At 31.7% G+C, this 13586-nt stretch overlaps 1 protein-coding gene across 3 annotated transcripts in view; it reads left to right on the top strand.

Moving 5' to 3' along the window:
• Nucleotides 1-623: 623 nt before the first annotated feature.
• Nucleotides 624-13586, top strand: part of LOC116775170 (KH domain-containing, RNA-binding, signal transduction-associated protein 2-like) — a 121778-nt gene continuing 108815 nt past the window's right edge. For all 3 annotated transcript variants that reach the window (XM_061524615.1, XM_032668008.2, XM_032668007.2), the window contains exon 1: nt 624-761. The gene's annotated coding sequence lies outside the window, so the exon portion shown is untranslated. The remainder of the gene's footprint in view (nt 762-13586) is intronic.

Here is a 13586-nt window from a genome sequence, read left to right as displayed (position 1 = left end):
TTACATTTCTTGTTTATTTTAATTAAATTAGATACATTGAGAAGAATTTTTAATTTATAGTAAAAAAAGACAAAAACCAATCCTTAGAAATCATTACCCAACATCCACTATTAACTAAACTATCTGAAATATGTGAATGATAACACAGGAATAATAAGTCATTGGTACCAAAACGCCATGTTTATTAATTCTTCTCAATAAATACAACATTTATTTACTTAAATTCTCGATTTCAATGATTTTTAAAATAAAATTAATTATTTCAGTTTTCACTTTTATTCCATACCATTGAAAGAAATGCTGGTTGTGTAGTAATATTAACCTTTTTGCTAGTTTATTAAAACTTTTACATAAAATTAAAGTGCCTTAACCGTATTAAGTACGTGCTTTCACTATAAGTAGGTTATTATCAATTATTGCCATAGATTTGGGTGCTTTGAATTTTCCGAACCATAGTACACTAACGTTTTGGCACCTAGAAAGCTTTAAAATCCAAACTATGTGTTCAAAATTGTACCCTCTGACTACGAAAAAAGGTATCATTTACAATGCAAGAGTAACAGACATGCGCTTTCCTGTAAACTTTGGATTTGGAATCGTGTTCCCTCCACATTTTCATTTCAGTCAGTATTCGTGCACCGTTCGCGGAAGTTGGGCGTATATAGGGGACATATAAAAATATCGCGTATTTTGGTGTTTCAAATTATTTTGTGAGTTTGTGTTGAGGTTCAGAAAGAAAAAAATCAAAGAATCATCAAAAGGTAAGTCTATTGAAATTCACTTATTGTTGAAACGTTTGAAAAAAATTCAAAGAGCTCAAGAGGGGCTACTTTATTCACCCTAAAGGTATATTTCGAGAGAATTGGTGGGGTTTTGTGATAAGGGCTTAATTTTACCTTAACTGTTGTTTTTTTTTCACATAACAAAGTCTTGGACATATCAAGGAATGTACGTGTCTAGTAACACTTCCGTGTTAATATTTTTATCGTATAAAATTACTATTCTAGTTGAAAGATTTTTAAAACTAAATCATATGGAAACCAGACATAATATGAAATTATTTTTATTTATAAATTAATGAAAAAATTTAGGAGAGCCTTAAAATAACTTTAGTTGAATATATAAAAATACATTGGGTTTCAAACGTAAGTACATTATACATACATTACATTTTTAATATAACAAAATTCAATAACATAATGTTTTATTCAATAGAGGTGTTATGTGATATAAATTTCTTTTCAAAAAACTCCGTCTCTTAGAGAGCTTTTTTCATGTATTTTATTTAATTATCTATAAAAATATTTTTATTATTTCCAAGAAAGTCTCGTAAATCGACTCATTATTAACGGTGTTGAGATTTTGATAAAAAAATAATAAACGATATAGATTTTAAAGAAATAAAAATCTTTCAATGAGATTATGAAAGCTGCTTTTAAATATATCTTATATCTAATTAAAAAATTGGTTACCTTAAAATTACATAAGATTACGTTTGAAAAACATAAAATATATTTTTTTGTTTTCAGCTTGTCTTATAGCGTCATGAAATGTATATGTGAAAAAAAAAAATTAATTTTCTTTCTAGCTGGTTGTATGTGTATGCATGGAAAGATTATAATGTTTTTCTTCGTTACTTACAGTAAATTTTGAAACATACTTAGCGTACCATAATTTTAACAGCTTGGTTGAACAAATAGTTTAAATAAATATCTACTGATAAAGAAAATTAGTAACACCCTCTATTTCAGCCGTTGCTTTTAAATTATCGAGTTTAAATTTAATATTCTGGTTTATCTTAAATATTAAATTACACTATTTCATTTCAAGTAATGATGATAATTTAATGAATAACTCCGGTTAAGCTAAAGACACCGCTTTTCTCTCATTTAAAAGCTTTAGAGTTGGGATCTAAGGATTTAGATCATTTTGTGTATTTTCTATGGTATTATATATTATATACTGAAAAAAAACATGTAGTATTTTATAGTTAAGAACTTTTTTGAAGCCAAATCGAAAATAATTCCTGTATATACATAATAGATACACTATTTATTTAAAACGAAAAAGGTAAACTGTGCTGTCCATTCCTTTACGTTAGTTCCTTATAAATTAAAAAAAATAACTATTAAGGGAATAGAAAAATTGTGAATACTAAGAAAATTGTACGAGATACTTAAACACGGGGCTGATTTCATCGACTCAGTTGTCATTTTATGAACTTAATAATGAACTGTAAAATTCTTGCGAGTAGCACACTTCCAGTCGATATCTTCTCGTATAGTAACAGATGTAATACACATATTTAATTCACGTTTTGGTTTCATAGAACTTATATTTCACAGGGTGAAAAAACTATAAGTAGGAATAAACTTGACATTATTATTTTAAAAAGTATCTCACTTTAACACTTCTATCAATACTTTGATTTGTATGAACAAAGTTTTGTGAGGTAGGGATACAACTATCGATCTGGTGGAAATACAGTTCATGTTAGGAAAGTTAATAATATAGTATATATACAGTAATTAAGTAAACATACATATATTTTCCAAAGCTTTTTCATTATTAATTTTATAGAGTTGGAAGAGATATATATGATTGTACGGTATCCTTGTATAAAAGGAGATAAAATGGTTAGTTGAATGCTGCCATGAATTCTGTAAACATTGTAGTAGCAATTTTTTTCTATAAAAACAAACTTTTCCTGTTAACGCATCAGGCAATTTCCGCAGCCGGCTAAATATTAATGCGGCATTTTTAGGGTGAACGTTTTATGTTGGAACTATTTAGTAATTGGATGGCCATGACTAGCTCGAAATTGCGGCTTTGTCTGTATATTATATATATAAATATATACACTCGTAGTAATCCTCGTTTACCGACTGCCATTTGACCTATATGTGCAATTAGTGTTTAAGTGATTTGAATATTAATGATTGCCGATCTATGCCGCAACTGCTGGCTTAAAATATATTAGTTTAATATTTCCATCTGTCTGTGTTGATCCTGAAATCAATCAGTGGCCATGTAGCACTTTATTTGACGGCATTAACCAGCTTAGTCCAAATGAATTTGCTTCAAGAGCTCATTTATAAGAAGATTCGAATTGAATGATTCTCATTGAGACTCAGGATGGGAGTATCAACTTGAGATCTTGATCTTTTATGCAGATCCGTTTTAAAAACGATGGTTTTTATAAAATAAATTATAATCAAAATAATTGGACTTGATTAAATAATGAAAACTTTGTTGAGAATGAAAAATTAATTATCTGCTTAAAGAGCTGGAAGGAACAACTCAAAAAGAATCGTCCCTGTGTAATTAATTTAAATATCTGTCTGTCACAGGTACTAAAGATTTTTGGAGTTGTAAATGTTTTTTTTTACTCTTCAAGGAGTTTAAAAGTCCGCATTAAAACCTCTTTAAATCTTCGAATGAGTTAGATTAAATAATATTCATCCTGTAATTTATATATTTTATTTGAGTTTTTGGCCGAATTTATGTGGTTTTAATCACAGCGTAAGTGCAATATTTTGATGTAACGACTTCTGTATCTAAAATAGGGATGTATTTATTCCAAAGTCATTACATGCCATAACGTGCAGAGTGTATTCCTCCGATATGAACATTGCAAACATAAAACTACGCTGGAAAAGAAATTATCAATGGAAATATTACAGAAATATATTTTAATCCTGCGTAATCAGCGGTACGCTTAAAATATATACAAATTAAAATCAACAAACTCTTCAATATTATGTCAATTTACTGTAACAATCTTGGGTAAAATAAATTTCTCTAAGACTTTGATTGATTCAATAATATTACTCTATCAAAAGTAATTACGGCTTCCTCAAGTGTAATTCTCATTCAATTCCCTCACATGTCACACAGAATCTGGCTTACGGTCACAAAACCGAAATATAATTACTTTACTCAAAAGCATTACAATTTCTAGAAAAACATGAAACATACTTCACGTCATTAGATTATGATGTCGGTAAAAATGTTTTAATACATTTTCTATGGCACATTTGCAGATTACAACATAATGCATATATTATAAGTATGGTTTTAATACCATTAGCTTTGATTATTTTGTTTTATGTCATTAGTGTTTGATAAATTACATGGGTAGGTATTAGTTATTTTTTACATAAACACCGTATACGAAGCTCTCAGCTTGTTGCATGCATTTTTTACCATCCCGAAAGATGTATACACGAAAATATTTCGTGCTATGGAAAAAAGATTTTTCGAGTCCCGTTCAATTATAATATAGATTGAAATAAGACTATTTTTTGTTTACTTTAGGTATAATACAAGAAAGATATATGTTGAATAATGATTAAGTGTATATAATTTTATACATGGCTGAAAACTTACGTGGTGATCACAGGAATAAAAGATTTAATCAAGATGGATTGATGAGGAAATTTGACGAACAAAATAATAATGAAGTGAATAAACAGAGAAAAAATTGAGATGATTTTTCGGTTAGAGAATAGAGAATACGAATAGAGAATGAAAACAAAATCATGGATCAATTTATAAAACTAATATGGAAGATGAGATCTTAGAAGTAATTTTTTCAATTCACTTATGATCTATAAGGGAAATATCTTTTTATCTAGCAAAAATATTATGAATCATAATATTGTAACTTCAAAATCAAAATCCAATGTTTAATATAATATATAGAGTATGTATATATATATATATATATATATATATATATATATATATATATATTGCAAACAGATATAACACCCCTTCACACATTTATTTGTTAGCCCTTGTGTAGCATTTTGTCATTACAATCAAAGCCTTGTTTTGTTGAACGTAATTGCGTCTCTCATTCGAAGCGTTGGTTGTACAGGAAATTTGTCTCGAATTACAAATTTTGCAAACGAGAATCAGATTTTTAATGAACAATTTGTATTTGTTACGTTCTTCTTGCTTTGTTACCACGTTATATTGTTCCGTTTTGTTTTTCTTGTTTCGTATGTATTTTTGTTACTTGTGATAACATGCGAATGTTTTTCAAGCTTTATGTTTTTTTAGCTGCGGTTTTGTTTACAACCTTCTGGGAATTCTCTTATAACAAGTAACAACTGTGGTTAAACTATTGAGATACTTTTGTTAATGACTTATTTGTGTAAAGCGAACGAAGCAATCGGAATTCAATACTGCTGACTCAGGTCATTCATGCACAGAGATGACCTCGGCAACAGAATATGGTTGAGTTTCGAGTCGAGTTTTTTTTTGTTCGTTAGCCCAGTTATTTTGGATGGTTTAAAAAAAAAAATAGATCGGACCACCAATTTCCATTTCAGGTCCGGAAAACGGAACCTATGTCCAAAAAACTGTTCGGCACCGAAACGCTGAGTTCACCTCACTCAACTTACACCTAAAGCTTTTTCTTTTAGCGAAGCGAGAAAAAAATGCGAATGTAGTACTCCTAGTTATATGTTTTTTTTTTTGCGTCCTATATAAGTGACACGAAATTGTAATGTAATTCGAATTGTAATTTACTTATATAAAAGTTCGGTTTAATTGAAAGCATTTATAAAAAACGGGAATTAATAAAAAATCTACGTATAGCCAAAGCCCTAGGCGACAATCACCTTAGTCATCAACTAGCTAGGGCGTTAAGATCGATTCTAAAATTAATTCAAGGAATATCGGCGCAAACCGCAGAAAATCGCGATAATTTTGACCGGGCAAAACAAGAAGTAGATTTTGATAAAAACCCTTTTGAGTATTCGAAAACCATTTTTAAGAAAGAACGCGGACAGCTTCTCTTGACCAATGAACAAATTTACGATCATTTTAAGAGCACATACGAAGTGCCTAAAAGTGTAAGACTCTATGCGGATCCCAACGAACAAAAACCTGGAATTCCTCGTTTCGATTTCCACGGCATTCCACCAACGCTAGATGAGATAAGTATTCAGATAAAGAAAAAATCGTCTAAATCTGCGCCGGGACCCGATGGTATCCCATATATAGTCTTTAAAAAATGTCCATCGGTTCGTAAACATCTCACATATATATACGATAAAATCTGGTCAAGGAAGCAAATCCCGGAGTGCTTCGGGAAAGCAATTTTTGTCCTCATTCCCAAAAAAGATCGAGTCACAGATCCAAAAGATACTAGACCGATAGCCTTAACAAATACTATATCCAAAATCTTTTTCTCAGTTCTACAAACGAGAATGACGCGATTCATGCTGAGCAATAGGTATTTTAGGCCAAATCACCAGAAAGGGTTTTTACCCGGAATTTCTGGATGCCTAGAACACAACACTTTGCTGTCGGAGAGTTTAAAAGATGCTAGGAAAAGCGAGAGGCAAATTACAGTTTGTTGGATAGACTTAGAGAATGCGTTCGGGTCGATACAACACGAATCGATGCTATTCGCGCTGAGATGGTACAACTTTCCGCCCCTAGTTACTGATATGATCGCGTCGTATTACTCAAAATTAAAGTTTTCTACAACAACTAAAGAAGGCCATTCAAAAACTTTTAGTTACAATGTAGGACTATTTCAAGGTTGCTGTTTGTCTCCAATTGTATTTAATATTGTAATTAACATCTTAGTAGATAGATTAACCAGCAACGAGAAAAAATGGGGGTATCGGTTCAAGTTTAATAATAAATACACGGAATCCATTTTAGCCTTCGCTGACGATCTCGCAATACTGACACGTAACCCCAAACACTGTCAAGTACTATTAGATGAAGTGGATAGATTCTGTGAGTGGACCGATGGATTGAGGACAAAACCAAGTAAATGTCACTGTCTGTGTCTCGGTAGGCGGAGTACAAGATACACCTCATACGATCCGGGATTATCGTTAGGCGGTCAATGCATTTCTACGGTTACAGAAAATGCACCATTTAAATTTCTCGGTCGGAAGATTGATAATATAGGTCGTACTCCATCTTTGGAAGGTATAGTAGATAGCTTTTTGAACGATCTCAACAAGGTAGATAGCCAACAGATCAGTAACGTTAAAAAAGCTTGGATCTACGATAATTATCTAACTTCACGTTTAAATTGGCCTTTCCTCGTTTATGATTTTAATAAAACCCTTTTGTCAAAGTTAGATGCAGGCGTCATAAAGATGTTGAAGTTGTGGATCGGGCTGGCGCTAACGGCTGATTCATCGGCTTTATTTAGGGATCGCAATAGTTTTGGGATGAGTCTAAAAAGGCCATCGGAGCTCTATAAACACCTGAGAGTTTCCAAGAGGTACATCTTGGGGAAATCCCAGGATGACGTCGTTACATCGCTCCCAAAAGACAAAGATGCCCCAGAGCTAGAGTCAAGGCTTCAATTCCACAAGCAGTTTATGATAGGAGCGCAAAGTAACAGAGTAGGGTTAGGATCAAGTAGGAAGGTCCAAGATACGGATATATTGAAGTCTTTTATTCGACAAGACGAGAATGATAAATATAAGATCCATGCAATAAGTTTAGAAATGCAGAACGAGTGGTTAGACATAGGAGATTTTTGCATCCCATTAGCACTAAAATGGCGCACCTTAATCCATGATTGGTCGCCAGCATTGCTAAAATTCTATCTCAATGCGTTCCAGATGACTCTCCCAGATCAGAGTAATTTAGTAAGATGGGGTAAAGGTACCGAAAAGACTTGCTATATCTGTGGGAAGGCAGTTGGAACTGCTAGGCACTTGTTAGTGGGATGTAAGGTACTCCTCGATAGCGGTCAATACTCGCGTCGTCACGATAATTTTCTGGAAATCATACGTGAAGCGGTTAGTCTTTCGGTAGCCAGAGCGCAAAAAGGAATAACCACAAACGAGCGATCAGTAGGTTTTGTGAGAGAGGGCATTAGGACTATAAAAACAAATGTCAAGCCTTACTCCATCCTTAAAGCGGCTACGGATTGGACTATAATGATGGATACGTGTGAAAAACAATACAAAATCCCCGAGGATATTTGTGCGTCGGCCTCCAGACCGGACATATTCATGTATTCGCGAATCTTAAAGCGCGTTGTGATGATAGAGCTTACGGTTCCTTGGGAAACCAACATCCCCAAAGACCATACCATCAAGGTCAACAAATATTACGAGCTCACAAACGAACTCACTCGAAATAGGTTCGTCGTGGATTTATACGCGGTAGAAGTGGGAGCGAGAGGTATAACGGCTAAATCTCTCTACAACCTACTAAAAGACTTAGGCCTGTCCAGAACTCACATCAATTCGTTCTTGGAACGTACTTCGAAGGCAGCCCTAGTAGGTTCTTTTCAAATATGGTTAGGTAGGGAGAGGAGCTTGGACAGTGGAGGTGAGCGTTTAACGCGCGTTAGTTAGGGGCCCCTTAAACCTACACCTGGGTCGCAAGTCCCAGGCACTGTTGAAGCTCCACTCCCTGCAACGCAATGGACCCGGCACCCGCACGGTGAATCCATTGAATGCTAAGAGGTTTCGTCTCTGTCTTTCTGAGAACTACCACATATAATTCGTCCAATGTCAAACTCTGAATTAAACTTAAATTTGCTCATAATAAATCTGTTTAGCACCTTCCTTACTTTATTTTTCCAGTCAGTAATTTTTGATATACTATTTAAAATATAAACGAATTTGTAATGTATTTTTTTCATTCTAACTAAGTAACGTCTTTAGTAGAAAATTTTTCTAACTCATAGAATCAGTGGTTTTCTTAATAGATTTGTTTCTGTAAAGTATAAAAACCTCTTTGGTGACTAAACCTTAAAAAAATACAAGATGAATGAATATTAATCATTGATATTTATAAAAAAGAAATCCACATGACGAATTAATATTTCGTATGTATATCTATCGTGTTTCTAAATTTAAATATATCCGCCCTCCTACGGTATTGGTTGTGGCATTTTGGGGGCTTTAGTTTTAATTTATTCATACAACACTATTACACGATATACAATACCTTAATTAAAGTGAATTTTTTATAAACACTTTCTGTTATCTGTGTTGTTATAAAATATAAAATTATTATTTTTCATTTAATTTTAAATTATACAACTAAAAGCTTCACGCATAAGGACTAAGTGTTTAAATGTTGACTGGGGTGTAAAGTAATTTATCATGTTGAAATAAATACTTTCCCTTCTTAAGCTTCGTAAAAATAGTTTCTAATTAGGCTACATTAATAAAAATAAATTGATAAATGAAACTGGTTGATCGTTGAAAATTATGCTTCTCATATTCTTTAATATCATTGATGGCTTATTTTTACTTTATTGAAGAAAATAATTTAAGAAAATCAATGATTTTACAATGAAACCTTAAACATTGTTTGTTATTTGTGTCGTTATGAGGGACTTAACAAAATAATGCAAATGATTAGCAAATTATTATCTAGGATTGTTTTTAAAATTCAATTACTTTCGATTTTCCATCTTCAAACTCGTCGTCTTATATCTCAGATGACACTCCCGAAATACCATTGTAAATTGTCATAGCTGAAAGCTTAGAAGAAAAAGAGTCAATTGCAACTTAAAAATTTGTATTTAATAATAAATTTTAAGCTCTGGTGGCCCAGAGGTTAAAGGCCCGTTTCTCGTACATGAGGGTGCTGGCTCGATACCTGGCAAGTACCAATGTGATTTTTACGAGTTATGTATTATACTTTTTAAGAGTATTTAGACTTCACTGACAGACGGTGAAGGTGACGGTGAAGTATCGCGACTTATAATTTCAAATTATAAGTTTGAAATCGCCTATCCGCCTTGAGGAAGCGTGGTGATTAATGCTCTAATCTTCTCCATGTGAGAAGAGGCCTTTGTTCAGCTGTGGGCTCTGATAGGCTGTTGATGATGATGATGAATAAATTTTAAATAAGTACGTATGTAAACTAGTCGTAAATATAGATCGTCAAATATAAATACGTACAAAGATTTACTTTGATATGTTGATTGCTAGATAATACCATTGTTGAATTTATATGGACCGTATTAGGGGTACAACAGAATGATTCGAGATTAACAAAATTGAAATCGTGCCCATGAATTATCACAAAGGATGTATCCCTTATCCGGAAATAATTTGTCAAAATAAAATGTTGGTGTCGGATGAGTTGAGCAAAATGTAAATGTCTTGATAAATTTTATTGCTGTGTAAAATATACTAAGCACACTATTTTAGAACGTCTATTATTTCAATGGAGAATATTAGGTTATTTATAATTCAAATGAACTAATAGCTTATGTATGAATAAACATAAGCAAAAGTTTTTTTATATGTAGACAGTCGGGAAAGCTAACACTTGTATCAACAGATCCCGCGTTTCGAGTTCTTTGTAAACAATAATTATTCTCTATTAATGTCACTCGAAATGACCCGACTAAGGTAAAATGCAGAACATAAAAGATAAAAATTTATTAGGCTAGTCTCACTTAACTTGAATTTATTAATTGATTTCTGTTTAGTATTAACACTCGAATCATAATGTCCCGTTTTGATTGTCTTCCTTTTAAATAGTAAAATTTAGACGTAAGTCTAAACATTCCAATTTTTCAGTATTATCTCTGACATGTCTTTAGTCGTCATACGTTTTGACTTTTTACTTGGAATAACTATTATTATCTATACTATCTAGCACACACACACACACACACACACACACACACACACACACACACACGCACACACACACACACAAACATATATACATATATTTAAACAAAATATTATTAGAGATGATACTACAAATCCACGAATCACTCTGAAGCATTTATTTGCCATAAATCAAAAAAAAAAAGCAAGTAACTCTCTGGCCTTTATAAATAATTACACAAAGCGATATGGCGGTGTAAGTGACTAGATTAATTAAAAGGCGGCTAAATCTTAAGAATTTAGAGTTCTGAACAAAAATTTACTGAAAAGACTTTTTACTTTAAATTTTTGTTTACATTTGATTTTGTATTAAGAAGTACGAACACTTTTACTAATTAAATTTAATGTCAACATTGTTTTTTTATTTAGTTCTAGACTATTTTGTTATAATTATTTGACGAGCAATAAATAAATAAACATCGGCCTTTCCTTAATTGTTATGGAGTTTTCATTAAAATTTCCATCAAGTCAAATATCTCGACATAAAAGGAAGTAGGGCGATAAATTGCAAAATTTCCTTGCGAATTATCCTATTAATTTTGAACGATATCAAACGTCTTGTGATACAATGTAGAATATTATATTACTTTGATATGATATATCGCAATTTATTCCGTTTTGTTATGATTAATGTTATTAGTACATTGCTGTTTTATTTCATTGCAAATTTTATGGTTCCTTTACTTGAATCATTTCATAATATTGATATTTCTGTTACATAACGCATGTCCTCTTATGATTTTTTTAAAATTTTATACACTTAAGTATGTGTCCGTCTTAGTGATAACGAATTTCTTAAGAAAAAAAATGCAATGAAATTTCCACGACTTGTCGTATGTCATAATTGAAAAATTATATATATAAATCAATTTATAGAGACGAAACCTCTCAGCATTCTATGGATTCACCGTGCGGGTGCCAGGTCCATCGCGTTTCAGGGAGAGGAGCTTCAACAGTGCCTGGGACTTTCGACCCAGATGTAGGTTTAAGGCGCCCCTATCTAAGGCGCTTTAAACGCTCACCTCCACTGTCCAAGCTCCTGTCTCTACCTAACTGAAACGAACTTGAACTTAAATTAACTTTAAAACTAAGTATATTGCGATCATAATAATTTTATTTCATATTCTATAGTATTTGTTACTTACACTAATAAACTTCCAGGGGTAACGGCTTATTAACGTGGCTCACATACCAACAATGACGTTACTATTGCCAAGGCGGCTTTGAAAAAACTTGGTAGGTTAAAGTAAAATTAAAATATTTATGTTTGTGACTTTGTATTTTGTGTAGGAATAATATTTTTACATCATTTTCATTTTTTATAAATATTCCAATGTTTTGCCGTAGCTCGTAAGTGATCATAAAACTCAAACTATTTGCATACTTTATATTGTTAGTCCGCGAAAAGTCATTAACTCGCAGCGATAGTATTAAGTTGAGTATATTTTCATTATCAGAATAAGTAATTATTTTTTATTATATATGTAAAACTAAGGTCAAGTATCCTTACCAGTATGAACAAATAAATATTTTACTCATTAAGATCTTGTCAATCGTCCTACTCATCTCGAAAGGCAGGTTTGTTATCGATATGCTGCAAATATTTACGTAAGTTTTTCCAGCTAACTCGCGTACATATATAATTAGTATAATTTGCTGTTTTTCTATTATATTGCATATAAAGCTTTACGTTGAACTCGTATTACGAACGTTCAATAGATTTTGCGGCGCGTTTTTCAACATCCATTCTCTTTTTTCCAAGGTCGACCCCGAATATTTATGTACCGAATGAAGTTTGAATATTTTTTTATAGCGTCACCAGCGAAACTAGATTACGGTTTTTGTACCGAGTTAGTTCAGTTACAAAAATGTTCTACATGTTTTGTATCGTTGTCGATTTGTACAACTAATAATAGATTTCCAGCTAGACATTATTGGAATATATTTTTAAATATTAGTATGTATTTTTTAAAAAGAAAATTTACCAACAGTCTTGGAAGTTACACAGTTAACAATTAATAATACGAGTACAATGACTGCACTAAAAACATTTCTTTATTATTAGGAATTTATGATCGACTGTGGGAAATATGTAGAATTGAATTTTAGATATAAATCTGAAATAAAATATAATTTGATTGAAAAGAGACAGATATATTCAATCAACTATCTTCTATCCTTGTCACACTCATCAGCATGTGACGTATGCACGATAAAATAATTGATGTAATTAAAATACAAATTAGGTTGTGGGTCCCATAAATTAATTTAATTTCTCCTCATTTGAATAATAAATGTCCGTGGATTTTTGATCTATTTTTACAATATAGCATTTTATTTTATATTAAATTCTTATAGTATTAATATTCAACTGTCATTTAACATATAATAAAAACTTTTATTAGTAAATATGGAAATGCATGGACATGGCCCGGATTCAAATCTGTAACCTTCGGACTATCGCGTTTCAGTTACTTTTTCAATTAAACTATCGTATCCTGTATGAAATCAATAAATTTAGTACTCTATATATTTAACCGACTTATCGGAACGGAAGTGCCATTTATTAGGTTTTGCTACGAAATTCCTTTTCGATGTCTTCTGACACCGAAATTTCTCTCTACTTTTGCTGCTTGAAAATCTGTTTTATATATGACTGTTTGATAAATCAAATAGTGAACTTTGTAACTACGTTTACTAGAGGGTATAGAAGTATAAAACAATTAATTGGCTTGCAATTTATTTGTATGAAATAATAAAACTCTATCCTAATGATAGCTTCATTCTTGTGTTGTTCTATACAAAACAATAGGAATACCAAATTTCAAAAGCTCTAGCAATTGTCACAATCATAATTATTCAGTCAATTTGTTTGTTTCTATTTCATTAATACAGTTAAGTTTCGATTCAATTTAATTTTTTAGTGTATTCAATGTTTATTTTCGTTTT

Source organism: Danaus plexippus, chromosome 25 (assembly GCF_018135715.1).
Source record: "Danaus plexippus chromosome 25, MEX_DaPlex, whole genome shotgun sequence".
Taxonomy (NCBI): Eukaryota; Metazoa; Arthropoda; class Insecta; order Lepidoptera; family Nymphalidae; genus Danaus; species Danaus plexippus.
Note: the sequence above shows the minus strand (reverse complement) of the source record. Positions and strands in the feature narration are given on the sequence as shown.